We start from the raw sequence: 24,344 nt of genomic DNA, 5'->3' as shown, positions 1-24,344 counted from the left end.
GACGGGCGTCAATCAGAGGGCAGGGCGGGGCCGTGGGCGGGGCCTCTTCTCAGTTGGGCCCTCAGCGGGGCTGAAACTGAGGTACCCTGCTCTGCAGCGGAGTCCAAATCCGCTCGCGGCATTCTGGCTCTGCTCCTGGGAGATTCTCCTGGAAGAGCCCTGTGGCTTCCTTGACTCTTTACACTCAGAGGCCATGGATAAACTGACTGACACGGACGGGCGTCAATCAGAGGGCAGGGCGGGGCCGTGGGCGGGGCCTGGCGCTCAGTTGGGCCCTCAGCGGGGCTGAAACTGAGGTACCCTGCTCTGCAGCGGAGTCCAAAACCGCTCGCGGCATTCTGGCTCTGCTCCTGGGAGATTCATTCTCCTGGAAGAGCCCTGTGGCTTCCTTGACTCTTTACACTCAGAGGCCATGGAGTGGAAAGCAAGTGCATGTGGAGGGTGGACTGAGGCAGGAGATGGGCTGGTGTCTCTTTCCTGCCCAAGGCCAGGTGGACAAATGAGTCCCTTCCCTCCCTGGTGCCTTAAAGCTGGTCAGTCACGGCCAGGCAGGTCGAGACTGGAACCCAGATGCAGCTGCGTGCCCAGCGCCTGTTCCACTAGATTGGGTAAATGTCCTAGTTTTTCCCCTTCGGTCAGCAGAATTGGCTCACACTTCCTTAGAACTCACAGTTTACTTTAGGAGAGAGTAAATGCATTATTGACAACCCCAGTCCTTCTATGAAATGGTTCATCAAAGGAGAAAAATATGGGAACTACTAATGGTAAAAATAAACAACCCAGCAATAAAAGACCCAAGACTTTTTGGCCATTGATTTCCTAATCAGAGCCCCCCTTTTTTGTTTTAGAAGAAAATAAGAATCCTAGTGATCACTTCCTCTTTCTCCAATATAAGCTATTCCAGACAAACAGGCTTTTTAGAAGAAAATAAGAATCCTAGTGATCACTTCCTCTTTCTCCAATATAAGCTATTCCAGAGACAAACAGGCTTGAACATGAAATGTTCTGGCCGCTTTTGAAAGAGAAGTTCCATAACTAAAGAAAGATGTGGAATTTTATGTGGCTTCAGTAGCCTTTGGGCACTGTCTACAAGTGATTTAATCATTTCCTTCCTTTCTTAAGTCTCAGGACCAAAGATGAGAGCTGCAGGAGTCTTTGGCAACTCCAGAAAAATCCCATAAAGGAGCAGCTGCAGTTTAGGACGGCTGACTTCCGGCCACAGGCTTCAATATCTGTACTGCACGCATCGTCTCATTCAGTCTCCACAGTTGCCATGAGATACGTGCTGTTGTTATTCCCGGTTCACAAATGAGGAAACTGAGGCCTGTTCAATGCTAGTGCAAGGTTCGAATGTGGGTCTGGCCTCTCAGCCAGCCAACCAGTCTGAAAACCATGATTCACAGGAGATAATAAAAATGTTTCAAAACTCTGCTGTATGTTTAGAAAAAAATATATCCCTTCTATCAATTCAGATATTTAACACTGAGGGATAGTTTTCTCCAGCCATAGACTATCACTTGTGTGTGTAGAGCTATATTACTCATACAAAATAAATGACTTAAAATTGCTGAGCCTAATTAAACCTAAACCAGGTTCCAAGCAGCGATGAGTACAAATTGTCTGTCCTAGAAACTGAAAATACCAAGGGTAATTCCTTGTGGTATAATAAAACAAAATGTACTTAAGTCTTTTAACCACAAAACAAATTAGCAAGTTTCTTTCCCCTCTTCCTACAAGATAGTACTTAAGAAACCAGCTGTCTGGATTTAGCCTAAAATCACTTCAGTTAATCTACATGTCGTGGTTGGCTCTGATGTCCATTGTTCCTGCAAAAGTTGAGAGGTTTCTTGGGGTGCCTAGACCCCAGCCAGGTGGGCTTGCACAAGTTATGTAATATTTTTATGTCTCAGCTTCCTCATCTGTAAAATGAGGCTCCTGAGAGTATCTATGGGTTTTTTAATGGAGATGAAGTGACTGTATACAAGTAAAACCCTTAGAATAATGGTTGGCACGTAAACTCTGTATGAATCTTGGGCAAATGGAAGACATGACTATGTAGAGATTTGTGACTGGCTTTCTGGTCTACCCTGGTGTGATTTACCACATGTCTTAAGGAGGATATCAATTTTTGTAGAGACAGTGAACATGTTGGAGACAAGAATTTTGACTTACAATCCTAGTACTGACCTAGCTCAGAGGCTGAATATTTATAAATGGGTATGCTGAGACTGTGGTGCAAGGCTAAAGACTGATCTCCACGAAGACCTTAGTAGCAACTGCCACAGCTGAAATGTTTACACAAATCACAGTTACCAAAATACCCACCTGAAGACAAACCAAAAAAAAGGTAGCACCTAGCATTGTGCCTAGAAGCCACCTGACTGTGACACTGAAGAGTTCAGAATGGAGGAATGGAGGGCCCAGAACAGCAGCTACTCTGGTTATAGGGACACGTGTCCAAATGGAAGCAAGGAGGGAAGGAAGGGAGGAAGGAAGGGGAAAGGGAGGAAAAGGCAGGCAAGCAAGCTGGTCAATCATTTCTGGTAAGTGTTTAATTAGAGGGTTTTTTCTTTCACAACGTTTTCTTGGCCATTTGAACTCTGAAAATGGAATGTGAATATCCAGAACCATTGAAGATATTGCAAAGTGTATTTTTCACTGTTAGGTCAAACCCTTCCTTTTACTCAGGGGTCACACATCCATGTCCAGGCCAGCCTCAGGCTAGGACAAGTGGACAGTGATTTGAGAACAGTGAAACCCACTGAACCTTGGACTGGAAAATCATTATAATTTCATCTCTATTACGAGTTTCCTTGGTAGACCTGCATCCTCTTCTCACAGTGTGCAAAGGGAAATGGGTCTGTTTCTGTAATTTGCTTACCAACAATGGTGCCTGGCACTTGGAGTGGACTGAGTCGATATTCAGTGAATGAAAACGTAAGTGAATGTGTGAGTCAAGGCAAGGATTTGGCTTCCTACTGAGAACCAATGAAAATTTCTAGATATACTCATTTCCAGCTGTCCTTATGCAGATTCTTTGTCTTTCGTGTGTATGTGTGGCAAAATATGCACACATAAAACTTAGCGTCCTAACCACTCCAGTGTATCGTGGTATGAAGTGCTTTCACAGTGTTATGCACCCATCACCAACCACCCATTTCCAGAACATTTTTTATCTTTCTGAAAGGACAGTCTATACCCAGTAAGCACTAACCCTTCGCTGTGCCTTCCTTCAAGCCCTTGGAGGAAATCACCATTCTTTTTTTCTGTCTCTATGGTTTTGACCATTCTAGGTACCTCATGTCAATGGAGTCATACGCGATAGGGTCTGCATAGTTTATTCATGTTATTCACGTGACTAAATAAGTCACATGTCAGAATTGCCCACCTTTTAAAGGCTAAATAGTATTCCATTGCATATACGTACTACATCTTGTTCATTCACTTATCTGTCAATGGACCCTTGCCTTGCTTCCACCCTGTGACTACTGTGAATCACGCCACTTTGAACATGGGTGTACAAACAGACATTTTCACTTCTTTGGAGTTTATGCCCAGAACAAGGATTATCGGATTATACGGTAATTTTATATTTAACTTTTAAAGGAAACAGTATACTGCCTTCCATACTGAAAACCATTCCCACCGGTAATGTATGAGGTCTCCAATTTCTCCACATCTCCTCCTACATTTATTTATTATTTAAATTGCTGGGGACCAAACCCAAGACCTCACACATTCTTCGATAAGTGTTCTACCACTGAGGCACAACCCCCAGCCTGCGCTTTGATTTTCTGTTGTTTTATAATAGCCAACCTAATCAATGTGAAGTGATATCTCATTATCCTTTGGACTTGCATTTCTCTAATGATTAGTAGAGTCGAGGACCTCTTCAAGTGCTTGTTAATCATGTGTCTAATTTCTTTGGAGAAATGTCTATGTGGATCTTTTGACCACTCACTGTCTTTAAAACAGTATGCCATCATCGTTGATGTCCCTAAAAATTAGAATTTGAGAAACCCTCATTTTTCTACTTCCATTCTGCTTTGAATTTGATTGTATGTTATTTCTTATTTATAAAAAGCTCAAAAGAACTGCACAACTTTATGTCCACATTGGTCAGGGCCATGTCTGTATTAGAGAACAGCATCTGAAGGTCAGCAGGTGCCCATGGTGATGATAGCACAGCTTAATTAAGCACTGGCCAAGTACCCCCCTCTACCTGTGCTAACTCATGTAATCCTACAGCCCGATCGAAGCTGGACACTATTATCCTTGCCAATAACAGAAAAAGAAACAGAAGAACAAAAGGCTTACAGCGTATTGCTCTGGATCATCCAGCCGGTAGGTGACACTGTAGGATTTGAGCCCAGCTTCTAGAGACATATGGGAAACATTCCCTAAATAAGTCACCTCCCAGGAACTCAGCAGTTTCCCAAAGGCCACATATGACTTTTTTTTTTTCCCCCAGAGGAGCAGTGACTAGAAGAAGCCCAGCCCACCTGCAACCTGCTGGTTTAGGCGGGGGTGAGGTACCTGGGCCTCAGCACAGCTGCCAGGAGAGCAATTGCTACAAGTGACCACAGGCTGAGATCCGGGCCAGTGTTTCATAAGCAGAGGGGAGAAACCCAGCCAGACAGGTAGGGTGGGGAAGCCATGGGTGAAACCCACTTAGGGTGAAAACCAGACAAGGCCTCAAGAGGGGCCAGTGTGCAAGGCCCAGAGGGAGGAGCCCTTCGGCCACCCAATGGGCTCAGGCAGGAGGGCCCATGACAGGGACCATTCAGGGCCCTCGTGCTACAATTCAAAATAACATTAGTTATTAGTATTCATAATAAAATAATTGTAAATTATGTTTTGAATTTTAATAATAAAATAATTATAAGAGGTGTTTTGAGTGTGTAACATCATTGTCAGCTGAATCATAACACTCTTCTATTGGTCATTTACACCTTAGGGTCAACACCTGGCTCTTTCTGAGAGCCAGTGAGGCTGCTGCCGGGGAGATCACAAGGGCTGGGGGTAGGGGGTGTCAGCCGAGAGCCCCCAAGGGAACTGAAAGGTGGTGGTGTTGAGTGTGTGCATGTGTGCGCGTGTGTGTGTGTTTGTGGAGAACTTCATGATTTTGCAGAAGCTCATACAAGACATAGTATTCCCTTAATTTTTTTTCATTTGCAGCAAATGACATGGCTTTGCTCTTCCCTGAACTTCTGGTACCTCCTGTCCTGCCTGCACTTTAGAGCTGTGCCCTTGATGTCCGCATGCCTGGCTCGCTTTCTCCCCTCACCTGGCTGATTCCCATGGTTCCTGCATCTCTGCTCACCTGTCCTCTGTGGGAAGCAGTTCTGGATCCCTGAAGGTGAGTTCCCCCTGGCTTCTCCAGATCCCTGTCATCCAGTCCTTCCGTGCTTCCCGTGGGGATTGAGTCTCCTGCAGGGCTCCCTGCCAGTGCCCTCCTCATGGCCCTCCTGAGGTCCGGTGGTCCATTCCTCCCCTTCTCCCTCAGCGGACGCAATACTCGGCAGAATGACCTTCAGATGGACAAGGCTTCCTCTTTCATGCCTGTGAACTTACTAAGACGGAAAGGACAGCAGTCGCCTTGCCCCACGAATGGTGCAAATGCAGACAAATGTTGCCAACTAACCAGACAATTAAGTAAAAATACTTGGGATGCATTGGTGTCAAAAATCTTGTGGAAACTTTAATGGGCTTGAGCTCCAGTTGACCAAAAAGCATTTTTTTTTTTTGGTAGACAAAGAGGAATGTACAGCCATGGTTGTGGCTTGTGTACCTAGCCCTGTCCCCCTACTAAAAGTAAATCCAGAGTGAAAAGAAACCCAGATTGCTCTTCTCTGGCTCGCTTGTTTTGGAGGCCCCTGGGGCTGTGCTGGCCTGAAGTTTTGCTTCAGGGGTTGACATCTAAGAGAGAGCAGACAGGTGTGTGGGGTGCCTCTTGCAGTCTTCTTGTTTCCCCACCCCCACAAGAGCTGCTTGAATGACAGTGAGAAATAACATCCTTTATGGGCCTCAATTTCCTTACTTGTAAAATTTTTAAATATGGACTGTACTACTTAAAACCATAGTCAGTGATGAAATATACTTCAAAACATTTGGACTGACAATCTTTAATATTGGTTAAAAATGTTCTGATGTTGTTGCATTGAATCCAATGTGCAAAAAAAAAAAAGTGCAGCTATCTTTTTCTTGAAATATGTAAGACCAACACCATTATTTACACACTAAAAAGATTTTAAATGTATTAATTTAAGTAAGCATATGGCATCTCCTTTGTGGATAAATTAGGTGCTTCAGAGAGCCCAAAAGCTTGAAGACACTCTGTGAAGTTACATAAATGTAACTGAAGAAGCAGATCTGTTTCTTGTTCTAATTTTGATCCTAAATACAAATCTTACTTCAAAACTCAGTTAAGAATTATTTTGGTCTCGGAAATCCTGGAACTGCTGCACATGTGGGAATCTTGTCGCTGAGGCTTTGTCTGCTCTTCTCCCCCTGGTCCATGCGGCAGAGCCCTGCCAGTGCAGGTCACAGAGCCCCAATCAGGAGGAGATTTTAGAAGGTGACCAGACCACAGGGCGCTGTTCTCAGGAGCAGACTGATTCTCCGAAGAATTCCTAGCCGGATGTGCCGCAGGAGGCAGGTGGAAGAGGTCACTCCTGGGCATGGGACCCAGGGGTGCATCTCCCTTCCTGTCTCCTCCCTTCTCTCTGCTTCCTGGCTGCTACGGTGAGCAGATCTCCTCTGCTCAGGCCTTTCCACCATGATGCTTCGGCCTTGGAGCCAGCTGATCATGGACTGAAATCCTGAGCCAAGATCTTCTTTAAGTCGTGGTGTCTGGTGTTTTTGTCTCAGGGATGGAAAAGTGACTAACACAGTTTCCCACACAGAAACCCTCAGGGGCTCGCTCAACCCCTGTCCAAACTGTCGCATATTGTATGTGCACACAGAGGCCACAAAGAAAAACCATGTACAGGAACACATTAGGCAAACCGCAGGTAGTAATACCTAGAATCTATAGATGAGAGTGTTTAAAGGCTGTTTTATCTAATTTTTTTTCTCTTTTATTCTGGAGATACTTTTCATTATTTTTCAAATTTTCCAAAACTATTCATCACTGACCTAATTTTTAATCTTATTTTAACACACTATCTCCTAAGGAACTGCAGAGCCTACGCTTTGCTCTATCAACTGCCACTTAAAACCATAGTCAGTGATGAAATATACTTCAAAACATTTGGACTGACAATCTTTAATATTGGTTAAAAATGTTCTGATGTTGTTGCATTGAATCCAATGTGCAAAAAAAAAAAAGTGCAGCTATCTTTTTCTTGAAATATGTAAGACCAACACCATTATTTACACACTAAAAAGATTTTAAATGTATTAATTTAAGTAAGCATATGGCATCTCCTTTGTGGATAAATTAGGTGCTTCAGAGAGCCCAAAAGCTTGAAGACACTCTGTGAAGTTACATAAATGTAACTGAAGAAGCAGATCTGTTTCTTGTTCTAATTTTGATCCTAAATACAAATCTTACTTCAAAACTCAGTTAAGAATTATTTTGGTCTCGGAAATCCTGGAACTGCTGCACATGTGGGAATCTTGTCGCTGAGGCTTTGTCTGCTCTTCTCCCCCTGGTCCATGCGGCAGAGCCCTGCCAGTGCAGGTCACAGAGCCCCAATCAGGAGGAGATTTTAGAAGGTGACCAGACCACAGGGCGCTGTTCTCAGGAGCAGACTGATTCTCCGAAGAATTCCTAGCCGGATGTGCCGCAGGAGGCAGGTGGAAGAGGTCACTCCTGGGCATGGGACCCAGGGGTGCATCTCCCTTCCTGTCTCCTCCCTTCTCTCTGCTTCCTGGCTGCTACGGTGAGCAGATCTCCTCTGCTCAGGCCTTTCCACCATGATGCTTCGGCCTTGGAGCCAGCTGATCATGGACTGAAATCCTGAGCCAAGATCTTCTTTAAGTCGTGGTGTCTGGTGTTTTTGTCTCAGGGATGGAAAAGTGACTAACACAGTTTCCCACACAGAAACCCTCAGGGGCTCGCTCAACCCCTGTCCAAACTGTCGCATATTGTATGTGCACACAGAGGCCACAAAGAAAAACCATGTACAGGAACACATTAGGCAAACCGCAGGTAGTAATACCTAGAATCTATAGATGAGAGTGTTTAAAGGCTGTTTTATCTAATTTTTTTTCTCTTTTATTCTGGAGATACTTTTCATTATTTTTCAAATTTCAAAAAACTATTATTCATCACTGACCTAGTTTTTAATCTTATTTTAACACACTATCTCCTAAGGAACTGCAGAGCCTACGCTTTGCTCTGAGAATCCTGCCTCCTCCAGCTTGGCTGTCTGCTTTCCACTTGCCATGTGCTTCACTATGAGTGCACCCCGTGGGAGAGGTTATTGCTCAGGCTGTAAATTTTATAGCAGGGCAACACATTTTTTGTGCAGGGCTGGACAGTTTCTGAGATTTGCAGGCCATATGCCCTGGGTGGCAACCACTCGACTCTGCTGCTGCTATGGCAAATAGCTGCAAATAATTCTGTGAGTGAGTGAGCAGAGCTTGTGCATTAATACAACAGGAAGGGTGTTGACAGTCACATTTTCTCTATGCTGACAAGTCACCCAACAGTATTCTTCTCATGATTACTTTTCAAGCACTTATAAAAGCAAAAGCAGTTCTTGCCCACGGAAAAGGGCCAGTTCCAGGTCATATTGGGTTTGCTGGTCATAGCTGACAAACCCTCGTTTATAATCCCAGGCTTCCCGTCATTGGATCGGCCTTCATTGCAGCATGGATTTCCGTGACTTTCTGGGTTGGGCTTCCACCGGGAGCACCCACCCCGCAGGACCACGTGGCTCAGTCACTTTCCGCTATACCCAGATCTCTAAGGTGTGGGCTCAGCTTAGACTGGGGTCTGAGCACAAGCGGCACAGCGGAATGGTATGGCGGAGGAACAGGGCCTCTGCCCGAGGCAGCCAGGAGGCAGAGCAAGAGGACGACACCCTCCCAGGCCACTTCCACGGTGACACCTCTTCTGCCCAGGCCCTCCCTCCTCACAGCACACTCGGCTAGAACGCATGGACGCCCCTGAGAGCCACTCACCTTCCAAGAGCTGCACCTCCTCAGAGCACACGAGGCTTGGGGGGACATTCTAGACACTAGACGTGGCCTTTCATCCAGCCTTGGGGACTTCAAAAGTGTTTATGTCTGAGTGTCTGCGAGGGTTTGTGTGCTTTCCTTTCATGAGTAGCTTGTGGGCACCTTCCCCCTTTGCAGCTTTTATGTTAGGGTTACATTCCTGTTCCTCTGCTCATGTTACAATTCTCGGAGCTGCCAAAGCCCTATTTTGCCAGCTGAGCTCGAATATCCCTATTCTGAAAAACTTTAAAGGATTTTTTGTTAATGGCTTCCAGATTGGCTCTCTAATCCTCAATGACCCCCGAGTGAGAAAAGTTTACTGTTCTGCCTATCATATTAGGTGAATGAGCAGCCGAGGGCAATTCAAGTTTTTAGGAAAAAAGTATTCAATTTGGTAACCCTCTTGAAATTTCATTTTAAGAAGGAGACTATGAAGAGGGTTTGCATTCAATGCTCTTAATTATTCTTTTAAAGAGAGGGTCACAGGACATAGTCCAGGCTGTCCTCTTGTCTCAGCCTCCCGCATAGTGGGGTCACAGGTGTGTGTCACCACGCCCTGCTTTGTTTTGATCTTGATGTGTTCATTAGTAACGTTCCCAGCTACGACTAAATTAGCCTGTTATGATGGATGAAGCAAATACAGGCATGAGGCCACAAGGCTGGGGTTCTGCTTCTCAGCTATCGTTACTCTTTCAGCATGATGTCCTCAAGTTCAGAGGAGAATGGAGGGGAAGAGGGAGCTCTGGCCACGTCATCCTTCCACGAGAGAAGGCAAACTCCCTCCAGAAGCCCCCAGCAGACCCTGCTTAAGTGAGCTGGCATAGACCAGTGTCCTCTGACTACGAGCACTGGGGAAACTGGCAGAGAGAGACTTCGTTTTTGTGGCCTCCGCTGTGGGGTTGGAAGCAGCAATGGAGAAGGGACAGGGATAGCTGTGGGGTTTGCATACCGCTGGCTGTATATGGAGTAAGATCCCCGATGTTAGACAGAGCTGTCTTCCCTACTCCAGGGGAATGGGGCACTTGTGGAAGCACAGACTTCATCTGCTGCAGCTCCTGGTGCAGTGCAATCGCGTAATAGCTATTTGCAGAATAAATGAATGGGTGAAGGCCTGAGGCCATGACAAGCGCTCAGTGTTGGAAATGACCGGGTCATGGTGTGAGCTGCCCTTCCCGGACAGCGTGCCCACAAAGGACCCCACACTCGTGTCACCGCTACCTTCAGTGTGGCTTAATGCTGCACCACGTGAATGCACTTATCTCTGCCCATGCCTGGCCCTACTGGATTCTTGTTCACCAATGTCTGTCGACACAGGTGAGGAGACCCACTTGTCCACCACCTTGCCCACCTCAGAAGGAAACCGATTTAGTGTGGAAAACGTGAGCTGTCTTAGGATTAAAGAGGAGGGTGGGGCCCCCAGAATGAGCATTCAGCCCTTCCTATGTTCCTATCTCCACGCTGGAGATTTTACATATCGTTATTCATACTCTATACTGATGAGGAGAAGAAAGCTCTCACAATTAAAGTGTGCAAGCCTTTTAGAAATGACTCAAGTTAGATGAAACAATATGAAAGAGAATGAAATTAATTACCAAAAGCAAACAGCTGGCAGACAGTGGTTAACAGTGGCAGATTATGTAAGTACATCCATCACGTTTTCCTTTTAAAATTGATCAGAGAAGCTAAAGAAGAACACAGAAAAGCGAAGAGGAAATGTTAGTAGACAAAAAATGACAGTGCAATGAGGGAAGGAGCACGAAGAAAGAGTCAGTGAGCAGAGAGAGCAGGATCCTCTCCTAACATGCCCACCATGGAGAAAAAGCATCCTGTCATCTAATCCTCATGAAGTAGGTTAGAGTATAGTTTCCATTTCACATACAAAACTAAAGCGCACAGATGAAACGCAGTACTTTGAAGTGCATCCACCAGAGAACATGAAAGGATTTTTAGCAGTCAAAGAGGTGATATCCAAATAAAGCATCCCACAGCGTCTGGCCCACCCATGGTCAAAGTTTAATCAATGTTAATTGTTGCTTCGGACCATTTACTTCTGTTCCACTTTTCCTTTTCCTTATTGTTTTGTGATTGAACCTAGGTCCAAATCAGAGCATTCTTTATTTCACAAGCTCTTATTGGACAAAATGAAGATCTTAGAATCCTGGATTATACAAACACTTCATGAAACCCCGATTTAGTGTGGAAAACGTGAGCTGTCTTAGGATTAAAGAGGAGGGTGGGGGCCCCAGAATGAGCATTCAGCCCTTCCTATGTTCCTATCTCCACGCTGGAGATTTTACATATCGTTATTCATACTATACTGATGAGGAGAAGAAAGCTCTCACAATTAAAGTGTGCAAGCCTTTTAGAAATGACTCAAATTAGATGAAACAATATGAAAGAGAATGAAATTAATTACCAAAAGCAAAGAGCTGGCAGACAGTGGTTAACAGTGGCAGATTACGTAAGTACATCCATCACGTTTTCCTTTTAAAATTGATCAGAGAAGCTAAAGAAGAACACAGAAAAGCGAAGAGGAAATGTTAGTAGACAAAAAATGACAGTGCAATGAGGGAAGGAGCACGAAGAAAGAGTCAGTGAGCAGAGAGAGCAGGATCCTCTCCTAACATGCCCACCATGGAGAAAAAGCATCCTGTCATCTAATCCTCATGAAGTAGGTTAGAGTATAGTTTCCATTTCACATACAAAACTAAAGCGCACAGATGAAACGCAGTACTTTGAAGTGCATCCACCAGAGAACATGAAAGGATTTTTAGCAGTCAAAGAGGTGATATCCAAATAAAGCATCCCACAGCGTCTGGCCCACCCATGGTCAAAGTTTAATCAATGTTAATTGTTGCTTCGGACCATTTACTTCTGTTCCACTTTTACTTTTCCTTATTGTTTTGTGATTGAACCTAGGTCCAAATCAGAGTATTCTTTATTTCACAAGCTCTTATTGGACAAAATGAAGATCTTAGAATCCTGGATTATACAAACACTTCAATCAAGAGGAAGGGACACTTAGGTGAACAGAGGCCAATCAATTTGGTCACGCACTACTTAGCAGTGCAACCAAGAGCAGAACCTCGATCCTCCGGCTGATGCCCTCCACCTGTCTTTTCTTGGTTCATCACTGTAATGTGAAGGGAGTCCCCCTTCGTTCTGAGAACAGCCACTCTTCTCTGGCCCAGTCTTCCTAAAGGGAGTTATCAGAGCATTCTTCTCTTCCAGCTGAGAAGGGACCAATGAGCCACACAGATGCCTGCTTTGGAGCGGGAACATGGACATTAGAAGAGAGAAGTCACTTTTGCTAGAGTTCCTACTTAGGGAAGACCTGGCCACAGCATCTTATGGTATCAGCTGTGACAACAGCAAGCCCAGGCAATGGAAGGAGGCAGAAAACCCCGATAACACCACAGCCGATGACAAAGGGAAGTCCATAGATGGTAGCTGTACAGCAGGCTGATAGAACAATCAGTCCGGATTGGAACAGGAAGCATGAGGTTTCCGGAAGGGAGGGCTCCAAAGAGAAAAATGGAATTGATTATTCATTAATGCATTTGAGCCGCTGAAAAATAATATCCCAAGAACCTGGTAGAGTTGATGGTATACCTGGAAAAATATTTAATATGGAAACATAGAAAGCCCAGCCAGGGAACGAAATGAGACAGGAAAGTCCAGGAAGAACAACAGTTGTACAAGAAGGGAAACATTACCCTTCTCAGCTCAGCAGTGAGCATTACTGACATAGTCCTAGTAAGGTTAAAGGAACTGTGGTGTTTTGGTGGGATGGTCTGAGATAAAAATGTGGGGGCAGAGGGGTAACTGAGAATATTCTCATCTACTGCAACAGGAAGTCAAAAGATAATGTCTCAAATGATAAGGAGTAGAAAGGTCATATTATTTAGAAATATGAAGTATCATAAGAACTCAGTTTAAAAAGTTGAAATTTGAGAGTAGGAAACTCAGGAGAGTGATGTTTCAAGCTTTTTAAAAATTATGTGATGGGCAGGGGATTTAGCTCCGTGGTTCCGCCACCTGCTTCCCAAGTGTAAGGTCCCAAGTTCAATCCTGCATACCTAAATAAATAAATAAAATTACTACTAAAAATTATGTGAATCGTTGGTACTATTACTTTATGTAAATGTTTATATGCTATATATAAACATAGCACTGTATATATACATACATATATATAAATTTAAAGTTTCTATTTTCAGAAAAGAAAACAATCAATAGTCCCAGGAAGCCAGGACTGTAAGTTGTATCCATAATCTTAATATTAAATCAAGTCGCTGACCCTACTGAGTCAGCAGATATATACATGTCCCAATATTCAAATGTCTCCCTTAATCCCACCAGTCTTTCCAAGTACAGTGAAACTCATGACAGGGGTGGGGCAAATAAGGATTTTTATTAAAAGCAACCATTTAGAACAAAGTGGCTCAGAATGGTGGCAGTCTCCTCACAGCGGCGGCCCTAAAGTCCCAGCTGACGGGAGGCAGCCTCGGCCCTGGTGGGATCCAGGTTTGGGCCTCTTGCCCTATGGTACTTCCTGTTCCAGGGCAGGGCTGGAAACTCAGTACATACAATTTTACACGTCTTGCAGATTCCAGCTATGAACATGAAGGCATGAATCTGCACCACAAGAAAACAAAGAAAGTTTCCACTTGGGAGGAATTCAATATGCTTAAGTCTTCCTTGCCACCTGCAACCTTTTCTTTATGATCTTGGGCTGGCATGAGATTGGCAGAACCCATGCTGTCAAGTGCTGCTTATATCTAATAAGTTTAACTCAGGACCTTGTGATCACAAGTGACAGAATCTCGGTTGAAAATCTCATTTGTTAGAAAGGGAATTCACTGTTGCAATTGACTAGGGAGTCCAGGGCCACCTGGCTGCAACATAACTGTTTCCCAGAGTGCTGTCGTTATTCTTTTGGTCTCTATCTCTGTCTGTTGCTTGTTTTGTCACAGCAACACAAAGGAACTAAGACTCACCAGGAGATGGTGTCAGCCCCCAGCATTACCCCTCAGCTTTTGAGTCTTTTCAACTAAGGCTTCAGCATCAAGGAACAAAGAATGATCCCCACTGTGCCTTTTCCAAATACCTAGCTCACAGCACCCAGAAGCATAATGCAATGGTGGGCACTGAAATCACTGAGTTGGGGTTACATCTTGAGCAGCAACAGTGCTTGGAACAGGATATGGCCTCATCATGTAGAGTGAGCATCAGTCCAGGCTGGCTGGGACAGTGCAAAATAGAGGGAGAGGTGTTTCAGCTAATGCCTTCAGCAAAAAGGACAACCGGAAAGTTCAGGAACAATCTACGGACTCATGATTCCACTCCATGCATTAAGAGCCCCTTTAGGTAATGAGTTATGCAGGGAGCTACGTGGGACAAAGAAATGAGTTTTAACCTTTGCATCGGCCATTTGGATTCCTGGGGTCCAAGACACTGCAAATTGACTGCCTCAGACACGAGACATGTTCAAACACAGGCTGAGCGGGAAGGCTGTGTTTAATCGGTGCGAGATGAGATAAGCTTCGTCATTCGTTCCTGGGACTTCCGGCTTCAGGTGCGTACCTGCTTTCAGTACTGACTTCCTCCACAGCCTCAGCGAGTCCCGCAGCCTTCCTGAGCCCTGGGTCTGCTCCGAAACACCAGGACCTCTGTAGCACCCTGCTTGTTGGGTGCTAACAGGACTGCAAGAGGCAGTGCGTGTGCAGCATGGTGTGTTTGTAGGACAGGTGACTTAAACTGAAGGGCAGAGATCACGTGACACGGGCTTCCGACCCCCAGGGTTGAGGTCCCGAGGCTTCAGCAGCACTTCTTCTCCTCCCAGATTCAGTGCCTGGAGTTCCCTGTCTATGTCTCTGTGATTGACTCCACTGTGAACACCGGGATAGGTTAATATCATGGGCTTTTCCATTCGATGAGCTCTAAAAAGTAAAACTAAAGAGAGGCACAAAAAAGGCAGACATTGGCCCTAGGGGACGTGGGGGTCCCTCAGTTCATGTCACTGACACCGTTGCTCCACCCTTTGCTGTCTTCCTCCTCTTCTTCCTTATTCCTATGGACGAAGCAAAGAAAATGTAAAGAAAGTCTTCCGTTTCCTGACTGCTTCAGATGCGCAGGGTTTCTCAGCACCTCACAGAGCACAGGAGTCAGCACGGAGAAGACCCAAGTCCCGGCCAGGTCGGGGGACAGAGAGGAAGGCTGGAAGCCCCCTCCAGGCGGGACACGGGCCCTCCTCAATCCGGGAGGAAGCAGAGTCTCACCTGGGTTTGCGTGGTTTCCCCTCTGGGGGTGGGGGACGGGCCTGACCGAGCCCTGACTTCACACGAGTCCTGACACGGTTGCTCTGGCCCGGCCATCTGCTCTTTGCAAGGACAGCAGCTTGGGCAAACGAAAAGGTGGGCAGGCGAGGCAGGAAGGAGACCCGGTTACCCCGGACTAGAAAGTGGGCAGAGATGGCTCTGGAGGCCGGTGGGAGGCAGCAGCGGTGACAGCAGTCTCACCGGCAGGGCCAACAGGAAACCAGAGAGGAACTGCACGCCCCACAGGGCACACTTTGCTCCACCTGGTTGGCTCTGAAGTGAAGCCTTAGAAAACATGAAGCCAGACCTGTGAACTATGGGGTGCATGATACGTCTGGTTGCTAAATACCCTTATCAGTGAGTGTGGAGATATTTTCCTTTTCTTCTGTCTTTGCTTCCTTAAAAAACAAAAGCAAAGCAAACAAAAGAGGCAGCTACTAGTGACCACAGAAACTCAGCTTTGGGGGTTGGAGCTGCGTTGCGGCTTTGCGGGGCTCTGGCAGCCCCACCCTCACCTGCCTGCACCCCGGGGGTGGATGCCTGGTGACACCAGCCTGAGCCTGCTGTGCACAGATAGCTCAGACACCCATGGGTGCAGGGCAGGAGGGACACACATCCCAAGGCCACTTTCCCTGTCGAACCTGTGTGCTCCAAACCTCCACAAGTCAGTCAGAGCGATTCCCATGGAAGACGAATGTGACTTTTCTGAGCACAGAACCTGCAATCTGAGGATTGGAGGGGGAGGGGAGGCGTAGACTCCACTTGAGCGGAAGGAGAGGAAGGGGCAACTTCCGTCCTTTGCAGACAGCTTCAGTGTCAGGGATGGCTGGACAATCAGTAGCCTCTCCTGCAGGGACAGCTTCCTGTAGGAGCCTGGGGCTCTTCCGCCTAGCGGGCAGGCTTTGGAGAGGCTTCCTGGGAGGGCAGTGGCAGAGTGCCCTGTCTGAATATCCCCTCTCGCCCCCTGTCCAGACAGTTCTACAAAATGCCCAAGGTTGGTGGATGAGCCGATTGCTCAGCTAGGATCGTTACCCATTGTGACAGGCGTGATCCAAACCTATGGTGAATGTTTAAATTCTACACAATGTATTACAGTAAAAGACAGTGCCACGAATCTCCCTCAAAATCTTGCCCGTTGCTTCAAGCACACTTATCCCGTCATTCTTGCACTTTCTGGAGCAGTCTGGAAGTTCTCTTTCATGTCCTTAGAAGTTGTGGTCAAATATATGGAGAATGCAGCCCAGCACCTTACAGCAGGCTCATAAAAACATGACACCGCGTCCTCTCCCACCTTGTGCTGCTTTCTACGCTTCCCCAAAGTCAAAATGAACACGAAAGGAAAAGGTTTGGAATCCTTTCAGGACCTGGAGGCAGCCGGGGCAGCACATCCCAGAGTCCATCTGAGGCTGGGAGGTGGGACAGGAAGGACGGGGCCAGTCCCACTGTGCATGGACCCTGCTTCTATGGGAATCGCATTGTCTGCACTTCTTCTGAGCACTGCACTTTAGCAAGACAGCCCACACCAGCTGCCACTCGTCGCTGCTGTCCCGCTGCACCAGAAAAGGATTGAGAGAAATACATCAATAGCGCAATTAGGGAAAGACCCAAATTCAAAATCTGAAGTACGGTATCTACTCAATACTCATAGCTTTTGTGCCATTTAAAAGTTGAAAACTGCAAGTCAAGCCACCACAAATCAGAGTCCATCTGAAGAAGTTCATATGATGAAGAGAAACCAGATTTAAATGCTGTACACTGGTCAGGCATGGTGAGGCACACCCATAATCCCAGCACTCAGGAGGCTGAAGCAGGAGGATCACTACATGTTTGAGGCCAGCCTGGGTGACAAAGTGAGTTCAAGGGCAACCTGAACAACATAGTGAGATCCTGTCTCAAAAATATCAGAACATAACTAATGCTATATACTTTGAAGTTACCCAGAAGGACCAGCACCCTGTTTTATAAAGTCTTCTGGGCAGGGTGTGTCCCAACTCAGAATCATGTTGGGATTGGGGGATTTTGGAAAACCAAACCCAGATCCCAGGTCACTGGCCCTGAAACAGCAGAAGTTAGAGTAGGACCAGGGTTTCTGTGGTTTACATTTTCAGGTGATTGTGAAAGGCACATTCTTCATTTACAAGGCATGAGCTCAAGTTGGGTATAATTCATATGATTTAGGGTTATTTTTAGACTTCAGAGCGGCACCAGAGTGGAGGAGCAAACGTCTTTGTGAGCTGCCCATGTTTCTGAGATGATCATATAAATATTAACAAAACCTGCACACAGGAAGGGCATGGAGCAGGAGGAAGAGGAACGCAGGCCACCCAGTGTGTGTCTGCCACCCCACCCCCAGGATTATAATTTACTTTTCAGCAGAATGAAATGCAATGAAGAGCCTTCACAAACAGCCTTTTCTCTTTTCTCAGTGGGCCAGTAGCTATAAATATAACACGCCATAAATAACACTATCTTCCAAAAGATTTGATCAGGTTTGGATATGGCATTTGGGTTTAAATCTGTTCTCATAAATGAAAGTGTCTATGTGCAAGAGATTGGAGATTAATTTTTCAGGGACTGATGTTCCTCCTAAAAAGGCAAGAATGCTTAGACAGATGCCTGCTGAGTTTGTCACAGCAGCCAGGAAGACGAGAACACCGTGGTTTTGAAAAAGCAGAACTCACAGTAGAGAGTGAAGGTGCATTCCCAGCACTGTTCGAGATGTTACTTTTCAAAAACTCAGAATTCAAAATAGCAAATGCTCTCTTTGTTAGTTGTGTGCGTGGGAAGGAGGATTAATGAGTCTCAGTCCCTCCCATGTAGACAGAAGAGAGTGGATTGTTCCACACTGGCCAAATTTGAGAGCACAGTGGATTATAACAGGGATTTCTGCTTAACTGAAGCATGTGCTTGTTTGTTGGTTCCTTGTATCCTGCTTAATTTCCACATTATCTAGATGAGTCTTCAAATACATGTGTATGTTTCAATCTTCTGGGCTAGTGTTGAAATGAAAAGCTGGGCATGGTGTTGCACACCTATAATTCCAGTACCCCAGGAGGCTGAGGCAGGAGGATTGCAAGTTCAAGCTCAGCCTGGGCAACTTGATAACCTGCAGTGGCAGCCTCCAATGAGGGCAGCGTTTTTTAGGACCAGGTTTTAGCACCAGGTAACTGGCCTTTCCTCCTACTATTTCTGTGGATTCTGCCACTATCTCCAGCCCAGTGCAGGACAAGATCTCTGTGAGGGTCCCTCCCACTGGGAAACCCAGTACCCTTGCTCCTTTTCAAACCCAGACCACTGCTTATAGTCAGCGGCACACTTGCAATCAGCTGTCTCCAAGATGAAGGTGTCAGCAGATTTTGGCACCTGGTGAGGGCCACTTCCTGGTCCACAGATGCTTTCTTTGTGTCCCCACAGGGCAGGAGGCACAAGGGGACTCTTGGGGGCCCCTTTCTCTGGGGCACTAGATGCATCAGAGCCTCCTATCTCAGGACCTCAAACCCCACCTTCTAACTGTCACACTGGGGTTAGGTTCCATCATGGGGACGTAGAAGACCTAAGCACTCAGGAAACAGCTGGTCCCTAGACTTCTCCAGCTGTGCTCCCGCCTGATCCCCGAGATCTCCCCAGTGCCACCCGCTGGCTGGAACGGAAGGAGGAAGGTGAGCGGCTGCCTCTGCACCGCAGACAGAGGTGGCATTTCTCCAGGCTCGCCACGCCAGTCACATGGCTGTGGGAAGTTTCCTCTTTTCTAAACCTCAGCTTCTTCATCAGGAGAATGGAAGCAATGACAGCTCCTGCTTTGGCCACAGTGTTCTTGCGAAATTAAATGAGATGAGGGCTGGGGATTTAGCTCAGTGGTGCCAGGCCTGCCTTGCAAACATAAGGGCCTGAGTTCAATCCTTGGTACTGGAACCAAAACAAAGCAAAAACGAAGTTAAATGAGATGGCATGCATGAGATATTTTGCAATGCCCAGCAAGTGGTAAGTGCCCAATATATGTCAGTCATTGTAATGAACTGGTATTAATAACAAGATTATTATTAATTATCAGTAATCTAACTACTAAGTATAATAATTATTAATAATATTAATCATTCCTTATATTTTTTGTTTGTCTTTTTTGGTATGAGGGATTGCACTCAGGACCTTGTGTTTGGGAGGCAGATGCAGTTTCTCTGAGTTAAATCTCCAGTCCCTGTCCTTGATATATTTACCAACATAACTACATATGCAAGTCAGGAAGGAGAAAAGGCCAGAGATTGGATGGCATCTGTAAGCTGATGAGTCAGCCTGCCACAGTTTCATGGATGCTGCTGAGGTCAGAGACAAAGGGCTTTCTCACTCCAGCACTGCAGGACCTACAAGTTCACACCGGCTCCCCTCGCCCTCCAAACCAGGTGAATTTTGCACACATAGCCAAAGAAACTTGAGCATATGAGGATTACTGGCAAATCTGCCCATCTTTTGCCCCAGAGGGAAACGTTAGTTTTATAATCCTGGGCAGGAAACAATCTGCCTGCTCACACCACAGAAACACCAGCCCCGTCACCCTTGGCTGTTGACTGTGTAAACATGGTTGACAAGAAGACCTGAGGTGAAAGTTGTCCTAATGCCATGGAGCACGACATCCAGCAGGCACAGAATGCACTGGTCACCTTGGACCCAAGACCTTGCCGCCGTAGTGAAGGCGGCCTCAGCACCGATTCTGAATACAAGTCTGTCTTACACCGGAAGCAGGGCTGGGTCACCCCTCCGGTTTCCAGTTCTACCCCATGCCTGCAGGGCTCAAGCCGGTACCAGAGACAGGAACGTGGGGGCCTCTCTCCACCCAGCAGATCCCTGCTTTCCTGTCACTCCTTTTCTTCCCTTTCTCTTCTCTTCCCTCTTTTCTGTCCTGGGATTGAACCCTGGGCTTTTGCGTTGAACTACATCCAGAGCCCTTCTTCATGTTTTATTTTGAGAGATGGTCTTGCTAAATTGCTCAGACTGGGCTCAAACTTACGTCCTCCTGCCTCAGCCTCCTGTACTCCTGGGATTATATGTCAGGTATATGTCACTAACCCTCACTTCCCATCATTTTAAAAATCCCATTCAGGTATTTGCTCATGAATTTTTATTTATGTCTTTTTTGAGACAGGCTGGCTTCAAACTCAGAGCGATCCTCTTGCCGCAGCCTCCGGAGTGCTGGGATTACAGCCATGTAGCACATGAATTTAAGGTGACCCGCACTCTGTCCCCCACCCCCGTTCTTTTCTGTGTGCCACAGGGAAGGAGGACTGTCCTCTGGCTCATCATGCCCTGGCTGCCCAGGATCTAACAGAAGAAGTCTCAGCCTTGAACGTGTCTCCCCCTGTGACGTATCGAGTCCGCACTTGAACAGCCAGGGGCTCCCCCAGCCCAGGTTTCCCAAGGACAGGAGAAGGACACAACCTGGGTCCCCAGTGCCACAGTGATGGCCACACAGGCCGGAAGTGGACCCAGGACAGACAGGAGACACAGGGGTGTGCACCCGGGTCAGCGGGAGACCATGTGAGGTTCCAACAGCTGTCTGCCAGGCCAAGGAAGCAGCCCACGACAGGTTCCCTGACAGCACCACGCCTAGCCCCCTTTGTCTCCCATGAGGGCAGTTGCTGGTGTCTGTGGTACTGGAACCCCAACTTAGCTTGGGATTCTGAATACAGCGTCAGTACAAGAAGTTGTGTGGTGCAATTCACGGGCCAGTGGTGGACGCCTGAGCTCTGGCCTCGGCATGCAACGCTCTTCACAGCACCCTGCCCCTCCTGCCCTGCCCCACACACAGGGGGCGCTGTCTGCGCCCCAGTCTGTCTCAGGGCCCCATTCCACCCCCGGAAACCTCCGGCACAGTCTGCACTGGGGTGCGTGCCGCCTCCTCCATGAAGTCTCACCGCCTCCTCAGCCAGTGCCCCACTCCTTCCCTGGCACATCTGGAACCTTCGCTCCCCTTCCCACGCTTTTCCACACTGCATCACACCTGAGCGTCCCTGACTATCACCCTTCTCTCACCAGCCTGTGCATCCCCTTAAGGGTAGTGACAGTTAGATGCTCACGGCCGAGTTCTGTCCAGAGGCTCCACAGACTGGGGTCTCTGAGTGGCTGTCTGCCGCTCCTTTGACTTCTCCTCCTCAGACACAACACAGCTCCCGAAGTGGAAGGAACCAAGCTCTCTCAAAAAGTTTCAGATTTTGGACTAGGGATGTGTGGTTGCCAGGGATCCCTTCTCGTGAACTCTTGCCCGTCCACTCTTTCTACACCAGTGACCCTCACCACCCACTGCTGTTTCCTCGTCCCTTCTGCCATGTAGAGCTACTTGGAGGCATCTCTAAACATGCATTTGCTCACAACCTCATTGTATGTCGGTTGCTAAGTACCACAGACTGAGAGACAAAGAGCAGACGCCTCTTTCCTCACCGTCTGGAAGTGAGAGCCCAAGATCAAGGTGTCTGCAGGGCTCCTGTCTTGGAGGCCTCTCTCCTGGGCTTGCGGATGGCACCTCCTTCAGTGTCCCTACCTGGTCTCCCCTCCATGCCTGCCCATTCTGGTGCCTCTCGCTGTGTCCTGAGCTGTTCTTCTTACGAAGGCGTGGTCAGACTGGCTGACGTCAACCCATGTCCTCCCCGGAACTTAATCACCTTTACATCACATCTGGAAGTCCTGGGGGTTAGGGTTACAGCACACGGATGGATGTCACAATGAGCCTGTAACACTTTTACTTGCTCTTCCCCGGGTGGATTTCCATCTCCCCAGGCATGGAGCCTGCTGTCTCTCGCAGCTGTGGGATCTCGTCATTCTGCAGGTGTTGAGTGACTCAATGCTGGAGCAAAGGGACCCTCGTGTCTTGCTGGACAGGCACTGTTGGGGGGCACAAGCACTAAGTGGTGCTCCCCTGGCTGCTGTCCCTCCCTCCTCAGGGGCCCCCATTCTCCCTTTCCAGCTGGCAGGCTCAGAGAAGTTACAGGTGCCAAGGTGTCCTGCGCCTGTGCTGCCTACTTTCATCTTCTCCTGCTCCCTCTGGAGACAGACGACCAGGCTGGGTGCAGAGCCTCCCCACGCAGTCCAGACGCTCTTAGTGTTTGGGGGTGCTGCCCGACTGCTCCCCGCCTCTTGCTTTTGTTGGGCCACCCTCGCATCCTACCTCCTCCAGTCCTGCTGTCTGTGGCCCCGCGTCCTCTCACAGAGCCATGCAGAAGCACCTGACTGAGGTGTGCAGACCTCGGGCTTGGGCAGCCCCTGAGACCCTTCTGTGTCGCCCCTCCACAGCGCTCGCCTCCTAGGCCAGCAGCAGTCTCCCCTCAGGAGGCAGAGCTGCATGTGTCCCTCAGTCCTGTCTGCCTGGCAGTCTTTTCCTAGTTAACGTCTATGTTGGGAGTGGACCTTGGTCTTTTCCCTCGGGCTGCAGCCTGGAAGCCTGAAACCAGCTTTCTGCTCCTGCCCTGCCCTGCCCTCTGATCCACCTTGGTGTTTCTACTCAGCCCCTTCTCACTGGGATTTTGGCTCAAGAAGCAAAGAAACCCGTCTCCTTCTAGTCTGTTGGGATTTCTCTCACACCAGATCTTTCTTCCGTACTTCACCTCAATGCACACTTCCCGTGGAAAGGCTGCCAGGAGGGGAGGAGGAGGAGGAAGAGGAAGGGGAAGAAGGGGAGGAGGAGGTAGAAGAGGATAGGGAGGAAAAAGAAGAGGGGGGAAAGGATGAAGAAAAGGAGAAAGGGGGACAGGAGAGGAAGGAGCCTCTCCACACACACACGCCCTCCACCAGGTGGCCAAGAGGAAAATGGGTGAGTACTTCAGAAATAGCTTCCCCACTGCGCTACAAGGATGGAAACTTCCACGGCTGGGAGGGAAATGTTGGCAAGCCCTGAGGGGCTGGAGCCCTGGACACCTCTGCATCTTCCTCCTGGGGCCCTAGGAAGCTCTGTGGGCAGTGCAGGGAAGGAGATCACACACTGGTCCACATTCTCGACGGCCTCTGTGCTCCACCAGGCATGGGGTGCACTTCAATGGGGGGCTGAGCCACAACCTTCCCTCTCAGGCTGTGATCAGTAGTTGGTTTTACATGAAGTTTCAGGCGTTTTAGATGGAAAAGTGCCACTGTTCTGATCACAGAATGTTCTGTACTACTCCTTCACTAGAGATCTCTGGCTTTCTCCTGTGGCCAGAACAGATGGCTCCAGATCTAGCACCTTCTCTACCACAGTCTGCAGCAAGCATCACCCAAGGAAAACCAGGAAAGAATCCCGGACCGCTGTCAGCCTGCAGGTTATCTCTGGATGGCAGCCTGGGGTCAGCAACAGCTGCACAGGACCTCAGTCATACTAGCTGCACCTCCTCAGCACCCCTACCTGGAAAGGCCAGCAGGAATTCTTCTGGCTTACACAGCTAGGTCAACATTGCTGCCGTACTGTAAAATGTCTGTGAAAGGGAAATACACAATTCCAAGCTCTGAAAATGCCTCTCTGGGACGTTCAACCACAGCTCAATGACCTGCCTGCCTGGGGAAAAGCCAGTTTCCTGTAATACTGTAGCCCACAGAATACTGGGTATGAAACAGCGGAAGTTGCACTGGGCTGTCCCGTTGCCCCTGCTGTAGAGAGGAGGCTTAGCAGTGTAATCCAGGACATGACACAGAACAGTCCAAAGGGGGCGCAGTTTCTGTACAACATTGATTAAGAGGCAGTGGTGCTGCAAATCCACAGGGTCTGGGTTGTGCGCCCAGCATGCAGACACTATTAGAATAGAGTCTGTCTTCTCTGGGCACACTGGTAACCCAGACCTCATTTGATGTATAATGGGGCACACTGAAAAAACCAGGGCAAGTGATTGCCTGTGGGTGTCTATC

General features: G+C 47.7%; 2 long non-coding RNA genes across 3 annotated transcripts in view; one reads left to right on the top strand and one right to left on the bottom strand.

The window, feature by feature from the left end:
- Nucleotides 1-4,457: 4,457 nt before the first annotated feature.
- On the top strand, nucleotides 4,458-5,547 carry LOC104867223. The gene is made up of 3 exons (XR_781708.3): nucleotides 4,458-4,640; nucleotides 5,179-5,359; nucleotides 5,507-5,547. It is a non-coding gene; the product is annotated as an uncharacterized LOC104867223 (long non-coding RNA).
- Nucleotides 5,548-13,567: 8,020 nt separating this feature from the next.
- LOC104867222 overlaps nucleotides 13,568-24,344 on the bottom strand; it is a 31,799-nt gene continuing 21,022 nt past the window's right edge. For both annotated transcript variants that reach the window (XR_781706.2, XR_781707.2), the window contains exon 4: nucleotides 13,568-15,241. This is a non-coding gene — a long non-coding RNA (uncharacterized LOC104867222). The remainder of the gene's footprint in view (nucleotides 15,242-24,344) is intronic.

Source organism: Fukomys damarensis, unplaced genomic scaffold, assembly GCF_012274545.1.
Source record: "Fukomys damarensis isolate Sample0158 unplaced genomic scaffold, DMR_v1.0_HiC HiC_scaffold_1, whole genome shotgun sequence".
In the NCBI taxonomy this organism is placed as follows: Eukaryota; Metazoa; Chordata; class Mammalia; order Rodentia; family Bathyergidae; genus Fukomys; species Fukomys damarensis.
The sequence above is the reverse complement of the archived record's forward strand: the minus strand, read 5'-3'. Positions and strand labels throughout refer to the sequence as shown.